The sequence below is a fragment of the Anas platyrhynchos genome, chromosome Z (assembly GCF_047663525.1).
Source record: "Anas platyrhynchos isolate ZD024472 breed Pekin duck chromosome Z, IASCAAS_PekinDuck_T2T, whole genome shotgun sequence".
Taxonomy (NCBI): Eukaryota; Metazoa; Chordata; class Aves; order Anseriformes; family Anatidae; genus Anas; species Anas platyrhynchos.
The window spans coordinates 1,371,430-1,391,082 of record NC_092621.1 but is presented as its reverse complement, the minus strand read 5'-3'; the positions used below and the strand labels follow the sequence as shown (position 1 = coordinate 1,391,082).

Genomic DNA, 19,653 nt, shown 5'->3' with positions numbered 1-19,653 from the left:
AGGTGGTTGGGTGGTTGACCAGAAGAATTATTTCATAGCTTGATAGACCATGGTTGCAATTAAGACACTGCTTAGCAAGTAATGAGTGACAGGAGATTGTAAAATTGAACATCGGCCTTGAACGTCGCCACTGACCCCAGAAATTCACAGAGTCGCTGAATGGTTGAGGTTGGAAGGGACCCGTGCAGGTCATCTGGGTCATCTCCTGGAGCAAGGCCACCTAGGACCATGACCAGGTGGTTTTTGGAGATGATCCATGAAGGGGAAACCCAAACCTCTCCGGGCAACCCGTTCCAGTGCTCGGTCACCCACACGGTGACAAGGCAGACCTCAGAGGGGTGCTGAGTTAAGTCTCCATCCCATAAGGAGATCAGATCCTTCTGGTGGGATCCTCCCTGAAGATCCTTCAGCTCCAGAACCTCTGAAGGACGTTTCGTTGGGCTCTGCCTGAGACCAGGACCTCCCAGTAGGACCACAACATCATGGCCTAGCACTGGTGTGCTAAAAGCTGAACGTGGAGGCTAAAATCCTGATAGTCCTCATCAGAGCTAACAACATCTTCTCTAGTCTCTAACCTCCACAAGTGATCCCAGCTCATGGAGCTAGGCTTACTTTAATTACAACCAAAATGAGCTGAGCCGTGGATAAAAAAACAGTATTTTTGTAGTCGTAATTTCCTCTCTTTTGTAGGATTAGTTGAAATCTGTGATTTTGTTTGAGGGTAGATTTTATGGGTTAATGTCTTATTGCTTTTGTACTAGGTAAAAGAAAAAAAAATAATAAAAAAAAGCTTGTGTGCATGAAAATCGATATAATAAACAGTTATTGCTGCACAAGGGACATTATGGTCTCTCTTGGAATAGCAGGAATACATTAAAAATGTATTTAGATGCATTTAAACATGCATATTATTTCACAGATGAGTGTAATGGTTTCTTAGGACCTATTAGGTTTTAGTATGCAAAAAAAAAAATAAATGTTTATTTGTGCGGCTTTAAAGAAAATTATTTACCAAAAATGACAGTAAGAGGTCCCTTAAGGTTTCATTCCATAAATCTTAATTCAGCCATTTGGATTATTAATCCAGGGAAGTGCCACGGACCTAAATGACTCATTACACACATTTTTCACGTCAGTTTATTAGTAAACTCATATATAACCTATCATTATTAATTGGATTTTTTCTGAAACAGGCAGAAATGCAATATAAACATGGCAAGGTGTGAGCCAGGATCATCGCAACCAAATGGAAGAGAGGCTTCTAGCAATAACAAGCAGTGATCCACAGAAAATTTTATGGTGCCTGAGAATTTTACAAGGCCTGATGCTGAAGTCCATAGTTGGTGACGTCTTTGCTTGTGTTTCCTTTCTCTTGGCATGGTAACTGTTGAGGCAGTTTAATAAAATTTAATAAAAAGAAAATAGGAAAAAAAAAATCCCGCCTGGATTTTTTATGTCTGAATGTAAACTTCTCAAAACAGATGCGTATCGTGCAATCTTCTTCCCATAAAACAGGGCCAGCCTGACTCCTCTGTAAAATACAGAGAGAGGAAAGAAAAACAGAGGTTTCAGAAACAGGGGAAGTTGGATTTCTCTTTCAACTGATGCATTTTGACAGCTCTCACCTCACCATCCACGCGCACACAGGCGCCAAAAATGTCAGCTGTAAGAGGCTGTCAGATCAAGAGTTTGTTTAAATAAACAGCGAGGCTGAGGCTGCCCTTGTCACATCCAGACCCAGTTTGGGATCCGGGCGACATTGTCTCCAAAAAGCCTGCCCCGTCAGGGTTATTCTCAACAGGTTACGACAAGAGAATGCCGTTAATGAAAGTCATTTATTTGCAATTTCACTCACTGAGACCTTTCTTTGCAGGGAGAAGGAAGGAACAGCAAGCTGCGGCCGCACTGGGTGACTGAAGAGGCTGTAATCAGGAGCCATAATGACAGCCTCCTGTAACCCCATTTGAAGCTGCTTGGGAGCTGTGCAAATTCAGGTGGCCTGAATTTTTTCACTTTTCTTCCATAAAGCCTTTATTGCTCAGCTCTCCGAAGGGGAAGTTCTTCTTTTCCTCTTCCTTGTTTAATTTTATTCCCCTGACACGTCACCTTTTCGGTGTCAATTAACTCGCACCCCGCATCCAGGCAGTAGGATATTGGCTGCAGTAAAAAAGCAGCAGCAACGATAAACTAAACACCGAAGTGCTCGTGGAATAGTGGATGAGCCTGCAGTAAGCTGCATCTGAGCACCATCACCATTATTTATGTACCAACTGGAGGTGCTCCCAGACTCATTTCTTTTGGCCTGACAGAAGACATTAATTCAGATTCCTTAAAACAAAAGCAACAACTTCTGAGCAGGAGAAAATACAGCCTGCTGGACCTTATATCTAAGCATCAAGAGACTTCATTTTCCCAGCTCTGTTAGTTTTGTGGCTCAGTCGAGTCAGGCTGGTTGTCTGAATTGCTGTTTTCTGCTTTGTCTCTGTCGTGTTTTGGGGTTAGGTGGGAGCATTGTGCTCAAAACACTTGAAATTTAAAGCATCCTACAAACAGAACTGCGAGGTACAGGGCAACTGTTCAAAACATCACGAATTCTGTTCACTGCAGCATTAAGGGACATGGAGAGATGGACACAGCTGAAGTTTACAATCCAGCTTTCTGTTAGATCAGGCCAGAATCAGAGTTTGACTTTCATTCAGATCCCACTGACTTCTTGCCTACTCCGCATTTATTATACAATATATTCTTTTGATTATTTGCTTTTGAATCCAGTATTTGCTTTAGATTCACAACCTGTTCTCTGTTGTTTTCTAAAAAAAAAAGATAGTTCTGAGCTTCTCCACAGCAGAAAAGCTTGTAATCGTCTAGCCTAAATCCAGCAGTAGCATTAAAAATTTTTAAATTAAAAAAAAAAAAAAGAAAAGAAAAGAAATTTCCCATTTCAGTTTGAGCTTCCTAAGGCAGACGTGGCTTTACAAAACATGTTCAGACTCAACCAAAATGCAACGCAGCTTCCCAGGACATCATGTTTTGCACTTGCCCTCCGTGTTTTATCCTTCTTCGTGCCACACCGGACACCGTGCTCTGATCTGTAACAATTGCTGCCCTGGCTGATAAATCAATACGTTGATTTTCGTGTTGCTTTGTACACCTTCAGCAGCGTCTTCTGCAAATTAGATCTCTCCCCCAGCCTTTTCGCTTGGCTGCCTGGTATTTTCTTCCTGACTGACACCTGTCCTCGTGATGTCCCCTTCCAGTTCTCCTCCTCGGCAGCCTTTGCTGACATCGAGCTGTTCCTCAAGACTGCTTTCCAGCCCTGATGGGTTAAAATAGAAATAAATGAATAAATGAATGAATAAAAGGGAGGGGGTGGATTTGAGAAAGGTTCCAAAAAAGCTTCTTCTTAATTTTAAGAGAAGATAACAGTGCTCGTACTCAAGCAGAAAAGGGTGAACCAAGGGAAGGAGATGCGTTGAGGATGTGTTTATCCCATCAAAGTACAGGATAAACTCCTCACCCGCTGACCTCAGTGGGGAATTTTTCCCTTTTGTTTCACTTAAAATGCTTTTTTGGGGACGTTAAACTCAATTGTACGTGCGTCCTGGGCTGCACTCTGTACCAGCACCGCTGAACTGTGAATATATCAAAGAAAACCCATGCCAGAAGTAGCAACCAACCCTCAAATTTGCTCATAAGCCATTAAGGGGTCTGATGTGGTGTCTTTAAGTATTTATATGATGTGCTGAGAACCGGACTTGAACAAATGAAGCTGGGTAAATAGGGTTGTTCACAGGCCCTAAATGTCTGTTTCCATTTTTTCCTATTTTTATCCATGGATCTCACAGAGGCAAAAAAAAATTAAATGCAAAAGCCATGCAAAATTCAGCAAAGACACTTCTAGCCCATAAGCTTTCCTTAGGGCATGGGAACTGCATAATTTATGAATAGCCCGTGTAGAGACAAGCCAAAAATAACCTAGGGAAAAGTAAAACAGACACACAAAAAAAAAAAAAAAAAAAAAAAACAACACCTGCCAACCTCTTGTTAGGTGAGGAAGTTCTGATTCAGGCACATTTGATCGACCCCAAACCTTGGCTATTACCTCAAAAAGTTTCCTTCTCATGAAATAGGGGCACAAGAACTTTCTGCTTCTCCCAGCTTTCCCTTACCTGCGTTATTTTTCTTTTCTGACCGCTTTCATCTCCACTCGACACCTCTCCTGCAGTACCTGGCAGTGCTTTGTGGGATGCTCGATGCGAGCGAGGAATGGGGAGCGGATTTTCCCCCTGCAGGTTTTAAAACCACCTCTGATTCTGGAAAACCCCAGGAAGGAGGCTCGAAGAAGATGACTGCAATTGAACGAGGCCAGATGAACACGGTCCTGTTTTCTCCCAAACATTAATGTCGCACCAAGGACCAGTATAAAATTCTCCCTATTAATATTTTACCGCGTCCTCATTCGCACAGCTCTGGCAGAAGCCCCGTTTTTCACCATTTACGGCCAAAACCTTATTTCTGATTTGAAATAATGTAACTTTCGAGTCCATTTATTTTCCGTGATTTATTAAGAAAGTACATCAGTATCACCAAGCTAATTATCATAGGCAAATGACTTGTCATAAAATTAATGTACCTAGTGAGAAAGTTAATAGTTATTATTTAAATTCATTGATTCCTCTCCTTTGTCTGTAATTACTTCCAGATATGTGAATGGATACAATTAATAAGGAAAAGTGAAAAGGGAAGGAACTTGTTTCAGACTTTTTCCTACACAACAGCCCTTGTTCCTCCAACCTTTACTCGAAGTGAAAAGGCAGCAGGAGATCTGAATTTTATAATTAACTCTTTTTCTTGTGTAGAAGGCCATTTAGAAATCAAACCCCAAACCTCACAAAGTACTCCGTCCTTTAATTACTAATAAAGCTGCTTGGGAAGAAGTCCTTTAACCAAAGAACTTTAATGGAGTGAATGTTTTAAATATTGTGGTGAGTAAATACGTCGAAAATGTTGGGGTCTATTAGTTTCCTGGCAAGCTGCTCTCGAAACCATAGTTAAAGAGAATTACTGTCCAACCTCATAAAATAAACTAGACAAATAGCTAGCAATATATTTTCCCCCTATTTTTTTTTTCTGCCTTACTCTGCATTTTCTCCAAGCCCATCTTTCTCTCCTTTATAACCCAAATTCAACTTTCCATTTTGATCAAACTTAAAGCTCCATCTCTTTTTCTTGCTCTTCTTTCGGCTCTGTTTTTGGGAGCCAGGCTTATCCTCCTGAAACGAGATAACAGAACAATGCTCCATGACCTGGAGTGTCCGAGCAGAGCAGCTTTAATCACTTGCTTAGCAGACCGTATGCAAACTGATTTCTGGAGCCTTGACCTCAAGAATTATTAGTGCAAAGGAGGGGGATCAACTTTTGGACACTATTTGCAACTTACTTTGTATCATGCCACTTATTTCCAACATGAATGATGCTTAATTTTCCATCAAATTGTGGGGTGGGATAATCCTCTGTAGCAGATATTTTGGAGAAAATTGCTGCATCTTTGCATACAGTTTGCAAACAGAAAAAAAAAACGTTCTCCTTAAAGAACATCTGTGCCACAAATGATGTACTCAGCTGCACGGTGATGCAGCAGGATAAGAAACTAGTTCCTAGCAGGGAAAGATGTGAAACACGATGCTCTGCTTGGACCATCGATGTGCGTAAAATATTTATATGTTGACGGCCGTGAATGCATACCTGGTGCTTCTTTAGAATTGCCTGAACGCGGGTCAAATATTAGATGTCTTCCCAACTAAATCTCCCTGGGGGAACCTGACTGCATGCATTAACTCACGTACAGCCAACCTGGAAATCCGCCTCTGAATCCGGGCACAACGTTCTCAGCAAGGCAGTAATAAAGCATGCCTGGTTTATAGAGCTGCCTGCGTCTTCTGAGTTACCCGTTACGATATTTACAGCATTATCATCGGCTGCGTCCTGTAAATAAGAAGCAAATCACTCTAAAATATTGTTCTAGTTAAAAAAACAACAAGGAAAACCGGCAGCCCAGCACAACTTCACTGCGAGGCTGTGCTCAAAAATTTGAGCGCCCAAAAGTCAATGTGTTTACTCAAGTGGCCAGGGTGATATAGATATGATCTACAGCGTTACCTGTGGAAGAAATGTGTTATTGCTAAAACAAATTGATGACCAGTTACGTCATCTGGTGAATTAGTCTGACAGCAATAATCATTTGCCTAAACCAAATTCAGACATACGTGAGCACTGAGAGGCTTTTGAGCTGTGAGGTTATCGTACCCTGCAGCTGCTGCAGGTGATTTTGCTCAAGAAGAGCCAAAGTTTTCAATTTCTCAACATCATGGGCCAAAGACAGAGGATAAGGAACGTCCTGATGTGTTTTATACCAGTCTCAAATGCCTTATGATGCCAGGGAGGCGGCTGTATCAGTGTTTTCTTCTCTATAATCATTTGTCTTTGTAAGTGACTCATGATTTGGCACCCATTAAAATCAGTAACATCTTTTTTGGGTTTGGCAAGCAATGAATTCTGGTTCCAGCGCATAATGACAACAAATGAACAAAGCTGTGAATGCTTTCTGTGTGTTAAAGATAAGTGCATTGATTATTAAAATGAATGACTAAGAGAGGTACAATGGCTTAATTAGTCATCATGCTTCTTTGCTTTGAAAACTCCTATTGTCCTTGATTTAATTTGGGTCTTCAGTTAGTGCGAGTCGCTTGCACTAGCAAATAAAGGCAGGCAAAAGTGCAAAGTGACTGTAACCTCTGCCTTACCCATTTGTACAGCTACATGAGCATACCAGGTGTGGAGGAATGCCTCTGTAAACCGAAATTGTGAGCACAAAGCTCATAGAAGCCCTTGTTTGTATTCATTTGCTTGGTGTAATGCACTGTAATGGTTATGTTTCATCACAATTTCTTGCTAGCACTATTATGAGTAAATTTCCGACAATAGAAGTGAATAATAATTCGAAGCTGATTTCAATTTACAGATGAAGACGCCTAAATACCTACATATGTGGCAGTGAGGTAGCCAAACTTTCACAGTCCTCAATGGGGACTGAGTTCACTGGAGCCTGGGGAGCTGTTTCGGCTCAGTTTCATGCCAGTTCCTGGCAGCAGAAGAGCTGATGGTGTTTGCTCCATTTTGATTTTTTGATTTGTGTTTGTTCAGCTGCTCTTCTGGTAGTAATTTTTGCTGTTTGGTGTGCTCTGGTATATTAGAGACACCCAAAATGGAGGTAGCCATGACACAAGGCCGAAGGGATCCCCGTAGCTGTCTGTGGTAACAACTAGAAGACCAGATTCTGCAGAATGGCTAAAAAGGCACAAAGTGCCTTAATCTGTAACCTAAATGTGACATAGATAACTTCAGGCTAAGTGACGTGACTGCTGGAAGTCATCAGGGCACGTGCTGAGGAGGCAGGACTCCCCGTGACGGTTATACAGCTGAAAATAGATTCACGAAGAACAGGCCTGACTGAAGTTCTGAAAAATTCCTCTGTTTTTCAGCTGATTCAGTGAAAAATTTGGCTCCCCAGCCTGTGTGTGGTATATTTGGCATATATGAATTCATAATTAATATATTTATCCGCTTCAAGGCTACTGGCATCTTACTTTGTTCCAGACTCTGATCTTTGAGGGTGTTTTTGTTCTCTGTGAAGGGAGCCGTGGGTTCTTCCAGATAATTCAGCTCTAAACGTGGATCAAAATTCAGGTCAAAAATACCTCATGCTGGGACAAACAAGCATTGAAAAGGCAAATCCGGAGGAGTTTAAGTCCAGTCAGCAGTAAACGTGGAGCAAACCCCCTGGGGAGGTTGGAGCTGAGGCGAAGGTGAGCTCAGGGCCTGCTTACCTCAGATGGCGTCCTCCAGAAAACGCATTTCAAATCCATTCTTATAACCAGAACGACTTCATTACTCATTTATCCCAATCTAATTTTTGATAGAGTGGGACTGTAGTAGACCCACTCTTAACCGAAAGGCAATTTAAATGTCTACTTGAAAGAAACTCAGGTAAAATTCCCTGCGGTCGTGCTGTGAGATCGCTGCGGTGTCCCAGGCAGGGGGCTGGGGATCAGATCACACCACCACGGTGATACAGTTGTTAATAACAGATTTTCAGACATTTATACATCTGTTAATAATGTATACTTTCTGGTGCATTAGGAAAAAAAAAATAATCCACGTCTTCATTCCTCTCCACGGCAAAATCCCTTGCCTTAATATAGCTAATGCTGACATTATTATTCCCCATCAATAATTCACATCAAGTTGATTATAGCGAATTTCCTCGTGCCATTTTTTGCTGCTGCTCTTTGCTCATTTTTTTCCTGCAGTCAACCCGTGGTGGCTGGCTTTCTGACGTGGGCTAAAAGCACTAATTTGGAGAACTTGCTCATTATGAAATACTCTACTCCTCTGTGCTAAAGAGACTTTGCTATTCAATACCAGAACAATTAAGAAGCCTTGAGGAAGCCACAAAACACATGGGATACGAAGTGAATTACTGCGACTCTGTCTCGTGCCTTTCATTTATTGTTTAGGGTTGTCTTTACAGAAAATTTATTGAAAATATCATCTACTTAGGATCCGGCCCCGGTTCTTACTTGCCCTGTAGATCTGTAATCCCAGAGCATCCTCGCGAAGTCGCATACCTTAATGAAGGGAAGTTTCTGGAGTGTTTAACCCATGTGCTAAGCTCCTGCTGTCTTTGTGGGATTGAACAAATGTAATTAAACTGAATATTCCCTGTCTTCCCCCCAAGCCCCTCAGATGCTCCCCTGTGATCGTTATTGAATATTCTTTCACCAGCTCGGTACGTAATCCTGCTGAGAACAACTGCGTTCACTTAGAAAGGATAAAATCAGATGTGTGATATATGAAACCAGTTCGAGGCTACTGTTAAATGGCTTCCAAGTCATTCTTTTGAACAATAACATAAAAACAAATTAGTTTTTCCTTCAGATACAGCGCCTGTGTTCATTCTGTTCTTTTCTGTCTTCAGCCTGTCTTCGTCTTTCAGTCAAGATAATCACTGTTGACTTAATGTTTAGGAACAATATCAAGAAATCATTTGTGTCCAGATGAGTCCCGGTCCTACTGAAATGGGAGTAAATTACAGATATTTTAAATACATGCATCATTCAGCTGGACAGAAAAGCCTGAAAGGACAGCACAGATGGTGAAAACATCATCTTGAGGAAGTCCCCCTCATCTTTATAGGACTTAACCTCTCAAATGTCTTTTGGGAGGGCAACCCAGTGAGATGCAAGGAATCCAGGAGGGTTTTATTTATTTATTTATTTATTTATTTTTATTTATCCATTGCTATTTTCTTTGGCATTTAAGTCTGGTGTTGTCGTCCATGACTGCTAGGAGAAAACGGAGGCACTAACAGAGCCATCAGAGGATGAAATGAGCGCCGCATGGACAAGGGCTGCACTCCTTCAGCAGGTGTCTTTGATGACAGAAGCACAATAAAGAAGAAGGAACAATTAGGAAGGATGGCAAAACCCCGAGAAATAACCTCAGGTACAGAGGAGCTGCTCTGGCAGAGATGAATGGGTACCAATCGTGTCGCTGCGTGCCGCTTAATAGCGCTGCGAAGGTACAAGATGCAAGACACGGTTTTCACATTGTGATACCGGTTGTCCTATAAATACCGCGAATAGACTGATGAGTTTGGATAGACAGCGTCCTAATTATGAAAATGTGAACGCATTACATAAATAGGAACGAACTAGTAATAGCTTTTGGCACAAAGCATTCAGCGGTATAATAAGTTAATGGAGCAGCCTTAAGTCCCCAAGCTGTGCAAACAAGGGACTAGGCAGGCTTCCCATTATGTGCTCCTACTCCAGACCCGTGATACACAACATTTGCTCTCACTCCTGTCCACTAGCATAAAAATCAGCCCCCGCAGGAGGCTGAACTTGCAGCGTAATCAAGTGTGCGACAGAGAAAGGGGTATTCTGCCAAAGGAGATAATGAATGTCCTTGCCAATCCAGAAAATAGTGTAAGGGGCCCTTATTGTTTAAGGGAGCTGAAAGGAATAGCAAGTAGAGGAGAGAGCAAATTACGCTGTTTTAAACACAAATGTACCTATTTGTGACTCTTCCCTGGTGAGATCTTTGCTATTGCCTGCAGAATGTATCCCACTTCTGTTTGCAAACACTTCTACGTGCTGTAAAAGCGATGGGTGCTAGTCTCAGTCTTCCAGATCAGACGATCAATTCCACGAGGTGCTAACTCAGTGGGACCCACTGGGTCCCCAGCGCTCCAACCGCTGACATTTATTGACTTTTTTAACCTCTTTTTTTGCTGCATACCTTGGCCACTGACACTTTTATATCAATACCAAGACTTGGCCACAGGAGTCAGATCCCTGGTGTCAAATCCAGACCAGCAGTAACAATGTAGTTGCTTTTTCTCATGGATATTGTTTTGAGGTACACGAAATGATGAGGTTACCCCTCATCTTCAAGCTGACGCACCTCTGCCTGCGTGACACTTCAGCAACCTCACCCCCTTCTCATGAATTAACTGCTCAACATCAGCAGGGGTTTGGTTAGAAACCCGCAAGTCACCCAGTGCCTTAATTTTGGGGGTTTTGACATAAATGAAGCAGAAAGCACACAGACACCTAGAGGAGGGACACGATACCGTTTGGTACCACTCCCCACTATCCCCTCCTCGCTCCTTCTCACAGCTGGTTCAGAATAAATTCACATTTATTCAGAACGGGCACTTGAGGACGGGCGCTAGCCAAAAGCTCAAAACTGCGAGCAGTTATTTCAGATTTGTAGCGTTCAGCAGTCTTTATCTGCCCCCGTACAATCCAAATTCCAGCAGCTATGCCAAACACCTTGTTAAAACTTTCAAAACTGCCACGAAAACTGTCAGGGGAGATAAACAATCTTTAAATCAGAAAATAGCTTCTTGCCTGCTATCTTATCAGCCAGTACCACCTACTTATAGGAACGCGTGCCTGCTGAACTGCTGCTGATGGGAAGACGTTTGCAGAAGACGGGGAGCTCAGAGACTTGATTCGAGTAAGAGTCAGCTCCTCTTTTTTTTTCCAGATTTACAGCCTCTGTGCGAGACTGACAGGAGCATTTGCCTAAACTGATCGTTGTAGCTTTCAAAGCCAGCCAGTCACCAGCAGGGGCCCGTGCAGATCTCTGCCTTTCGCTGCCTACATGAAAATTGCTTTGTGCTTCCAGGTGCTTCTAAGCCTTACGTACAAGCTTCTGCTTTTGTTTACTCTGTTGTTTTTTTTCCTGAGTCTTTTATTTTTGTTTTCTGGTAAGGCTGCTCATGTGAAAAAACTTCCCGTGTAATCCTTTAGTTCCTTCTCCCAGTGCTGGCTTTCTAGGGAAAAAAAAAATGCCTCTTTCTTCCTCTTACTGCAAGTTGTGACACTCATCATTTTGTAAATCCTGATTCAGGCTGTCTTTTGAAACCAGCAGCTTGGTTGTCCATCAAGATAGCATCCGAGCCCGGGAGCTGCTGCATAAACCGTTCCTCGCTGGTAGGAGGAATATTTCAAACCCAGCCAGACAAATAACGAGAACAAATGTATGCAAATAAATCATTCAAAGCAAGATTTTATTCCGTTGCTGGTAGTAGTGAATGTTAACAGATAGAGATGCTCATTTTGAGCATCCGACGAATGGTATTTCGGCCCCAATTTTCAGACTTGCTGCAAGCAAACACTGCAATCAATTGCGCAGATTCTCAGAAAAAAAAAAAAAAAAATAGCTTCAGACTGTTCGGAGCCAAAGTTAAAGCCCGTGCTTAAAAAAAAAGTAGTCGTTGAACGCCTCGGTTCCTGTTTCACCGAGAAATGAATAGCCCTGATCTTCCTCCTAGCGGTGGGTTTCGAAAGCACAAATCCAGGGAGAGAAATTGAAAAATAATAAAACAACACAAAACATTGACATGACTTCAGGAAACTCAGTAGTTCAGCCCTTGACGACTCAATCCCATGACATAAGAAGGACGAGCCGATGGACTGCCATCTCAAAGGGCTTTTCATTCCAAAAGAATTAAATATTCAGCTGGCCAACATGCAAGATACTGTTGGAGGAGCAGAATCTTCAGTCAAACCAGAAGAGAAAGGGACTGATCTTGTTCCCATTACAGACGACACCTTCTCTTTTTTTTTTTTTATCCCCTCTTTTCTTTCTTTTTTCTCTTTAAACAGCAGAGACATGCACAGCTCTTTGGTCAGACAACCACGTGTTTCTGCAGAGAAACTTTTTGCGTTCTCCTTCTTTTATGAAACAGTAAAACTTTCGGAGAAGTTCTAAAGCACTTTGAAGTCTGTAACCTTATAAAGTTGTACGGTTCTCCTGTCCCCAAGCTACGCTGTAAAATAAGCCCACTGCACAAGCTCGTTTCTTTTTTAATAATTCGGTAGTTATTGCCCCATAACTTTCCTGGTCGTGAACTCCAGGTATAAAAATGAGCAAGAAATCGGAGGGCTCATTAATAAAACGCTCTCACACAGTTTCTTTGCACTCACTCATTTCGGGGACAGATTCATCCCTCGGATATATGCAGACAGATCCCGTCAGCAAGTGGCTCCGTGGACATGGCAGCCGAATTTAACCTCAGAAAACCCAAGGTGAGACATAATTGTGGAAAAGTGTGCTCTCTGGTGTCGGTTTTAATAGGACAAAAGACAGCAAATGCATCACATCCACACGGAGGTCCAGTCTGGAAAATGCACTGAAGGACAAAATCAGGCTGTGAATGCTGAAGGAAGGAGACAGTGTCAGAAAAATAAATAAATAAATCGAAAAAGAACACTTTGTGTAGCTTTAAATAGAGACAAGCCTATATGATCCAGTGCTGGAATTCAAACTGTCACGCAGAATTACGGTCTCTACCAAACCACGCAGTGAAAATAGTTGCGGGGACAACAGCCCTGCAGATTTTTCAGTGCCTGACTTGTTTTGGGCCCCGGGGGATGCAAAGCTCCTGCATCAGGACGGGGGTGTCCAGCTGGGACCAACGGCCAGGGTACTGCCAGAGCAGTTCTTCAGAGGCTCTGCAGTGGGTGACAATAAATCTGTGACATTCGAGCTTTATTTTTGAAGTTCCAGAAGCTTGCAACAGCTTAAAATGGAAGGGTTTAAGTCCTCTGCTAAACACTGAATTTGGGGTTTAAAAAACTGCCTGCTAAAGACATCCCTGAATGGCTTCCAGGGTTTTAATTGAAAAAAATATTTTTGCGCGTACATAAAGTGTCATTTAAAAAAAATTATGTTTTACAGCATGGCATTACAAAAACTGCAGTCACATTTATTGATTAAACCCCTATAAAACCATTTATAGATTATAAAAATTCTACGGGATTTTTCCGTGCAAATAAATGCTTCACATTAATCTGTGCTGGGAACAAAGAGTTTCCAGTGGCATGAGCTTAACTGCGAGTACTGAACAAACATCAGGTTCGGCGCAAAACATTTTATTATATTCATTACATCTTGCTTGAGATTCACAGAATGAGAGATATTGGAAATTGTTTTTTTTTTTTTTTTCTTGGAAATGCAAAGCACTGACACCGTGTTTATAAATGTGGTGATAAAAATTCTCCCCAGGAACCTGTCCTGCTTCCTTTCGTATTTTTTTTTCCTTATATTTTTCATGTTCTCATTTTAATCTGTTCATTGTAACTTCATTCTTCTACTAAGGGAAAAAAAAATATATAGATTTGTGTTTGTTTTGTCCCTCCAAAATGTGGTGTCCAGCTGTCCCCGGGAGGCTCCATGTGCTCTGCGCTCACCCGGGTACCACTTGCGCTCCCCGTGCCGTGCTGCTCTGGGAAATTTCCCAAAATAGATGTGTTGGAATAATTGTTCCCTACGAGTTATTTTGGTATCTACCCCTGCGTGAACTCTCTCAATCTGAAATCATTAATTTTTCCCCATCTGGAGGCGGATTGAGCTAAATTTGAAAAATAAAAAATAAAAAATAATCATTACAATCTGGAACAAACTTCCACAGGGGGCTTGCAGTGGAATCACTTTTTTGGGAAATAATTAGTCTATTGCCGGTCTGTTGGCAAACTTCCCGGCGTGGTGAAGCCCTTGCAGGGTGCTGCTTCATTCGTTCGCCAAGGATGAATTTGGTCAGCGCTGGGACCGAATGCGGATGGCGGTGCCCACGGGGAGCCCTGCAGCGGGGCCGGGAGCTGGAGCTGAGCTCTCAGGTGGGTGCAAAGCCAGTGTTCAGGGCACCACAGTGCCAACCTGCAGCCCTACGAAGCCCTAGGTAGGTCAGAAGACAAGTTGTAGGGCTTTTCTTCGCTTCCTGACCTTGCTCGGCACCCAAGTGCTTCATTTGCTCCGGTAGCTGCAGATGTGAGCTGTGTTAAGGATGGAAGTTATCACTAGTGATTTTAATCGTAACGGCCAAACGCTGCTCCTTCTGGACCCCCAGCACAGTAATCTCTCCATTAAATACTTAATAGATTATTTTGATTTCTCCTCGTCGGCAGAAAGCAGCGCGTGCCAGCAGCGCAGACGGGAAGGAGGCTGCTGGAGCTGGAGGGCCCCTGCTTGGTGGCAAAGTGCCCGGGAACAGAGGCAGCACACCCAATTTTGTCTGAGATCCCAACCTCACAGCGGCATTTTGAGGACTGAGAGACCTCTACCCTCGTTATTACTCGTTCAGAGGTGACAGGACGGGTGGGAATATGACACAGCACCCCACCTCCTCACCCCCAGCGGCGATTTCGGCATCAGGTGCTGAGCCAGCCTGCCTCCTCTCCTTGCACAACCTCCTGCAAGGTGCTTTGGCTGGAGGCCAACAAGGTTGCAAGCTTTCTCTCCATAAAACGACTAAATTACCAGGAATGACAGATGTGGGCCACTGCAGTGATTGGAGATGGATTAAGAGGATGCCGGGAAGCAAGAAGGCATCGTAAAACTAGTTCTTGCTAAACTGGCAACTCTTTGACATTTAACAGGAGCTGACAGAGTTTCAGGATTGAAATAAGTAGGATTGAGGGCCATAAAACTGCCAGCGATTTGGGATCCTTCATGAAAATAGAGCCATGCTAAATTGCCTGCTGAACTGCTGATCTCGGGATTTGAGGATGCGAATCTGAGGGCCTTTCCTTCGATGGAAACCTTGGAGAAGACGTCATTGTTGATGGGGAGAAGCTTGGGCTTACTTTTTACTAAGAATTTTCCCCAGAGACAAATGTGAATGTAATTATTCAGAGACTAAAATGAGTCCTGGGCCAGGAATCGATGCTTCTGTTTTAAGCTGCAGTCATAAGGAATGAGTACGGGCTAAAATCGTCCATAGGGGCTTCCCAAAGCTCTGTCCTGGCTGTAGCTTCCCAGGTGAGTGCTGACACCCTTTGCCCTTACCTGGGCTGATCTTTCCCCTCTGTCCTCAGGACGAAACTTTCTTGAATGCGTTTTGCCACCCAGTCAGGGAAACAGAATGGGAATCACTCCTCATTCAGCCTCATGCTAATGCAATTTCCCTTTTTGTTCCTTTCCGCCTTTCCAGGTTCAAATTCAGCTGCAGGAGCTCTTATTAACATGGTAAAAATATCAGAAATTTGAGGGGCAGCGTTCCCACTTCGTAGGCCAGCACTTAGCACCTCAGAAAAAAGCCACCAGTTTGCAGACGAAGGTCAGACCCCAGGGGCAGAGCTCTGACAGGCTTTCTGTCTGTCCCCCAAACAGGAAGAGGTAATAAACAGAAAAATATCCCTAAATGTTTATCAGGCAGGAGTCTTTGGCAAAATTTTAGGACAAACTGCCCCCAAGTGAGGAGCTGAAAGCCACACGGGTACCGAAAAACACCTGGCAGAGTGTTTCACATGCAGGTTTAGGGTAACCACATCTGCTTGTGAATTTGGTTAGAACTGGTTAAATGTCACCGGGTAGAGGAGAAATTTGGAAGCACTGCATCGTTCACTTTGCTGTTTTTGCCAAAATAGCAAAACCCTTGCTCGGGAGAGATTGATCTTTTCATTTAGCGTGCTTAAACTTGGCAAAGAGCAAACCCGCTCGGGAGGGAGATGCTTTGGGTCACTGTGTTTACTTTTCAAAGAAAAAAAAGTATTTTTTTGTGGGGAACGATGTCCCCTCGGAGAGGTGACACCCCAGCGGCGGCCCCGCCTGAGGGGAGCCCGCTCCCGCCATGGCGGCGCCGAGCCTGGAGCGGCAGCGGCCCCTGGGGGCGGCCTCGGGCCTCAGCAGAGCCCTTCAGAGCGTTTCCATTCCGCTTTTCTTCAACACCCTGACCTAAACTGCTGGTACCACGTTGAGTATGGGGTTTTCATCAAGGCACCTTCAACTATTTACCTCACAAAGCAGTCTTCCATCAGGGAGGAGTGGGGAGGAGCAGGAACCCAAGCGGTGGATGAAGGGAACTGACACATCCTTTAAAGAACTACGTAATATACACAAGCTCCAAATCATATTTATTACCAAAAAGTTCAGTATAAACCAGCACAGGAACAGGTCCTGCTGGAGGGAAAATCGGAGCAGAATATTGTGATAAATGTCACCATGAATGGCACCGATTTAATGGCAGCAGCTTGTCAAGAGAGACAAATTTGTCTCTCACTGCCCTATTTCACATAAACCTGGAGCTGAGCCCGTCCCAGACACCGGCAGCACGGGTGAGAAGAGCAAATCATGGCGTTTTAGCCGTCTTTTGGGTGCTCTTGTTGTAAAGAAGCTGTGAAAGCAGAGGAAAAAAGGGGTTTAAAACAGTTGTCTGGTTCTGAAAGAGGCTGCCAGAGCTGTTCATGGGCACAGGTGTCCACAACGTACTGGGTTTCAGAGCCCTGAGTGCTGTGAACTTTCTGAGTTCTCCAAATAAGTCCCTTAAACAGCAACTGAATCATTCCTGCTTTCTTGTTTTGACACCAGCTTTTAACACGAAGTGCTCGCAGTTTTACACACCAGCAGCTTATATCGCTTGTCAAATCTATCTGTGACAGGATAAAGCTAAAGTAAGAGGACTAAACCGTCAGCCAAAATGATTAATAGTCCACTTGGTTGAGGGCATAGGAGAATGAGGAGGGCTGTCGGTGATAATCTCAAAGTCACTTGAGCTAGGGAAAGGCACAAGATGGGAGAGCAGCCGACGGATGCCCTGAGGGAAGAGACAAACTCATGTCAACTCGAAGGGCTGCTTATGGAAGCAGGGAAGCCTTGCATGGGTCTCCCCAGGCTTCGAAACCAGAACCACATCCTCCTCATGAGCATGTGTGAGCTCTAAACCAGCACCACCCTTCCCTCTCAGTGCTCTGACTGATTTCCAGGTGGAAAGATACCATTAAAACCAGAAGGTCATTCCTCAAGGATCTCTCAGTGAATTTATGTCCATCTTCTTAGTCCTGAAATGCCACTTTACACCTCAACAGGCAAAAGGAAGGCTTCCATCAGAACCAAGGTTTTGGCAGGAAGGCAGTAAAAGCGTTTGTGGAAACTCTTTTGTCCCATTTGAGTCCAAACTTCGGAAAATTCTTGTGTTGTAATACAAGGCTTTCTAGTTTTGGCAGAGAATATTTTTTCCACCAAAAACCAGAGGCATTTTCTCCCTGAAGGGCTTTCCAACTACCTCTGGCAGCAGTGTTGCTCACCCAAAGAAGTGACAAGGCATAATAAGGACAAGGAAACTGCAAGGCATGGTTAAACCATTACTTTTGGAAGCAACTCTCCTCAAAGAGCTGGGTCTCCTTTTTGCTCTGACATGAAACATTTTAGTTGGGAAGAGCGTCTAAAGCCATTTCTGTGCCAGTTTTATTGGACTTCGGTCACCTAAGTGCAATGTCCTGGTATTTTCATCCCTAAAATGAGACTGCATTGTACAGCTACACAGGAGAAGCCACTCACATCCTCATCCAGGAGCTTTTGATCAGTAATTACACAAAACAACTCTGGAACTAGCAGAGTGTATATGTAAGCTATTTTTTTTTCAATCCAACTAATTATCTGTGGCAACATGCATTTACTAGCCTTCCCCACAGTTCTGCCTTCTGAGATGTACCCATCAAGCCCTTACCTTGTGTTCTGAAACATTACTAGGCACTGCAGCACGGATGCATTTCCCCCAGAAAGGGCCAGCCCAGCGTCCTGCTGCTCTGTCTCAGCAGACAGAAACAAAAACAAGTTTCAGCACCTGCTGCATTCTGCACTGAAGCCACTTTCTTCCCAGTTTCACTTCGACCTCAGAGCAGAACTCTGTAAAGTCGTGCCGGCTACTTATTTTTAGCACTCCTCTTGCTCAGGGGGAATGCAATTGTACTTCAGCTCAAGTGAAAAATCCACAACTGCTCCCGAGATCAGACAGCTTTCCCGAGGCAGTGCTCTGGGCAAAGACAGAACTTTTTGACATCCGCCCTTCCCAGCCTACCCAGCACCTGGCCAAGCAAACCAAGTATGAGCAGGGACTGTTTTCACTTACTCTATCCACAACACGACAAGTTTTCAACTGATTGGAATATAATCTTTTATTTCTCTTTACAGTGATGACGGAAGAATGTACAGGTGTTTTCACCCATAGGTATAAAAATCTGTTTATATACAGAGTCACAATAATCTTTAATTGGGAAATCACTCTGTGCTCCTGATCCATCCTTACTAAAGACCACAGGAAAAAAAAAAAAAAAAAACAACCAACAAATATTTAATACAGGCAATATAATTCCAGTAGGTTTGCAACCTGGCATCAAAAGCTCAGCTTTAGATTAAGGGTAATGTTTGATACTTAAAAAAGGACTTTAAGTCATAGGACACAAAATAAAGTTGCTTTTCAAATAAGATATATACATCAAAAATAGGAGTCTAAAAAAGGCATTGGTTTTAATGCTATTAGAAAGCTATATAAATGTGCATGGGTCCGTTTCTTCTTATAACGAAAGACCGAAGGAAAAAGTGCCTCTGGCTTTTGGGAATTTCCTCCTGGGACAAGTCAGTTAAAAGTACCTGCAAGAGAGAAAGAAAGAAGCCCTTTTGGAAAAGCAAAGGCAGGTGGTTGCATCAATTAGAGCGACTTTGTCTGAACAGTTACAGCTGTGCTTTAGTTCCGTATGAAGAGCACATTATAAATTGTTCCTAGTGAGTAATAAAAAAAATTAACACCACATAAGTAGCTGCTCAGTTGTTAAGACTCCTGCAAGCACCTAGTTATTTTTTTTTTTATTAAGCACAACCACAACACGACATGGTTTAAAGGTTCAACCTCTTCCACCACACACCCTCCTGCATTCTGGGGTGTTTCATTACAACCTAAAATCACTTTCTGGATTCTCATTTTTAAACATGGAATAATTAGTACATAAAAAGTTTCTTAATATCAACGGATCAGACTGGAAAATTAGTCTGGGAATTATTAGGGAAAAAAATTAGTAGGGAAAAGACTCATCTTTCAAGCTGCTTTACTAATCCACTTAAAACTCTTGTTAAAATCTATAATGAAAGCCATTAGGGCAGAAAGCAGGGGTTTTAGAGAATACAGCCAACACACTTAAGTACAGGTAAATAGGTAAGGAGCAGATGAAAATCAAGGTCTGCAGATCCAACTGATTTCTACCGAGAACCGCAGCATCAGTGCAAAAATAACCACTTCTGTGACTC

General features: G+C 43.1%; 1 protein-coding gene across 1 annotated transcript in view; it reads right to left on the bottom strand.

Annotated features, from left to right (window-relative positions):
- Nucleotides 1-18,509: 18,509 nt before the first annotated feature.
- MBD2 (methyl-CpG binding domain protein 2) overlaps nt 18,510-19,653 on the bottom strand; it is a 28,369-nt gene continuing 27,225 nt past the window's right edge. Inside the window, exon 7 of the mRNA XM_027446977.3 lies at nt 18,510-19,002. The gene's annotated coding sequence lies outside the window, so the exon portion shown is untranslated. The remainder of the gene's footprint in view (nt 19,003-19,653) is intronic.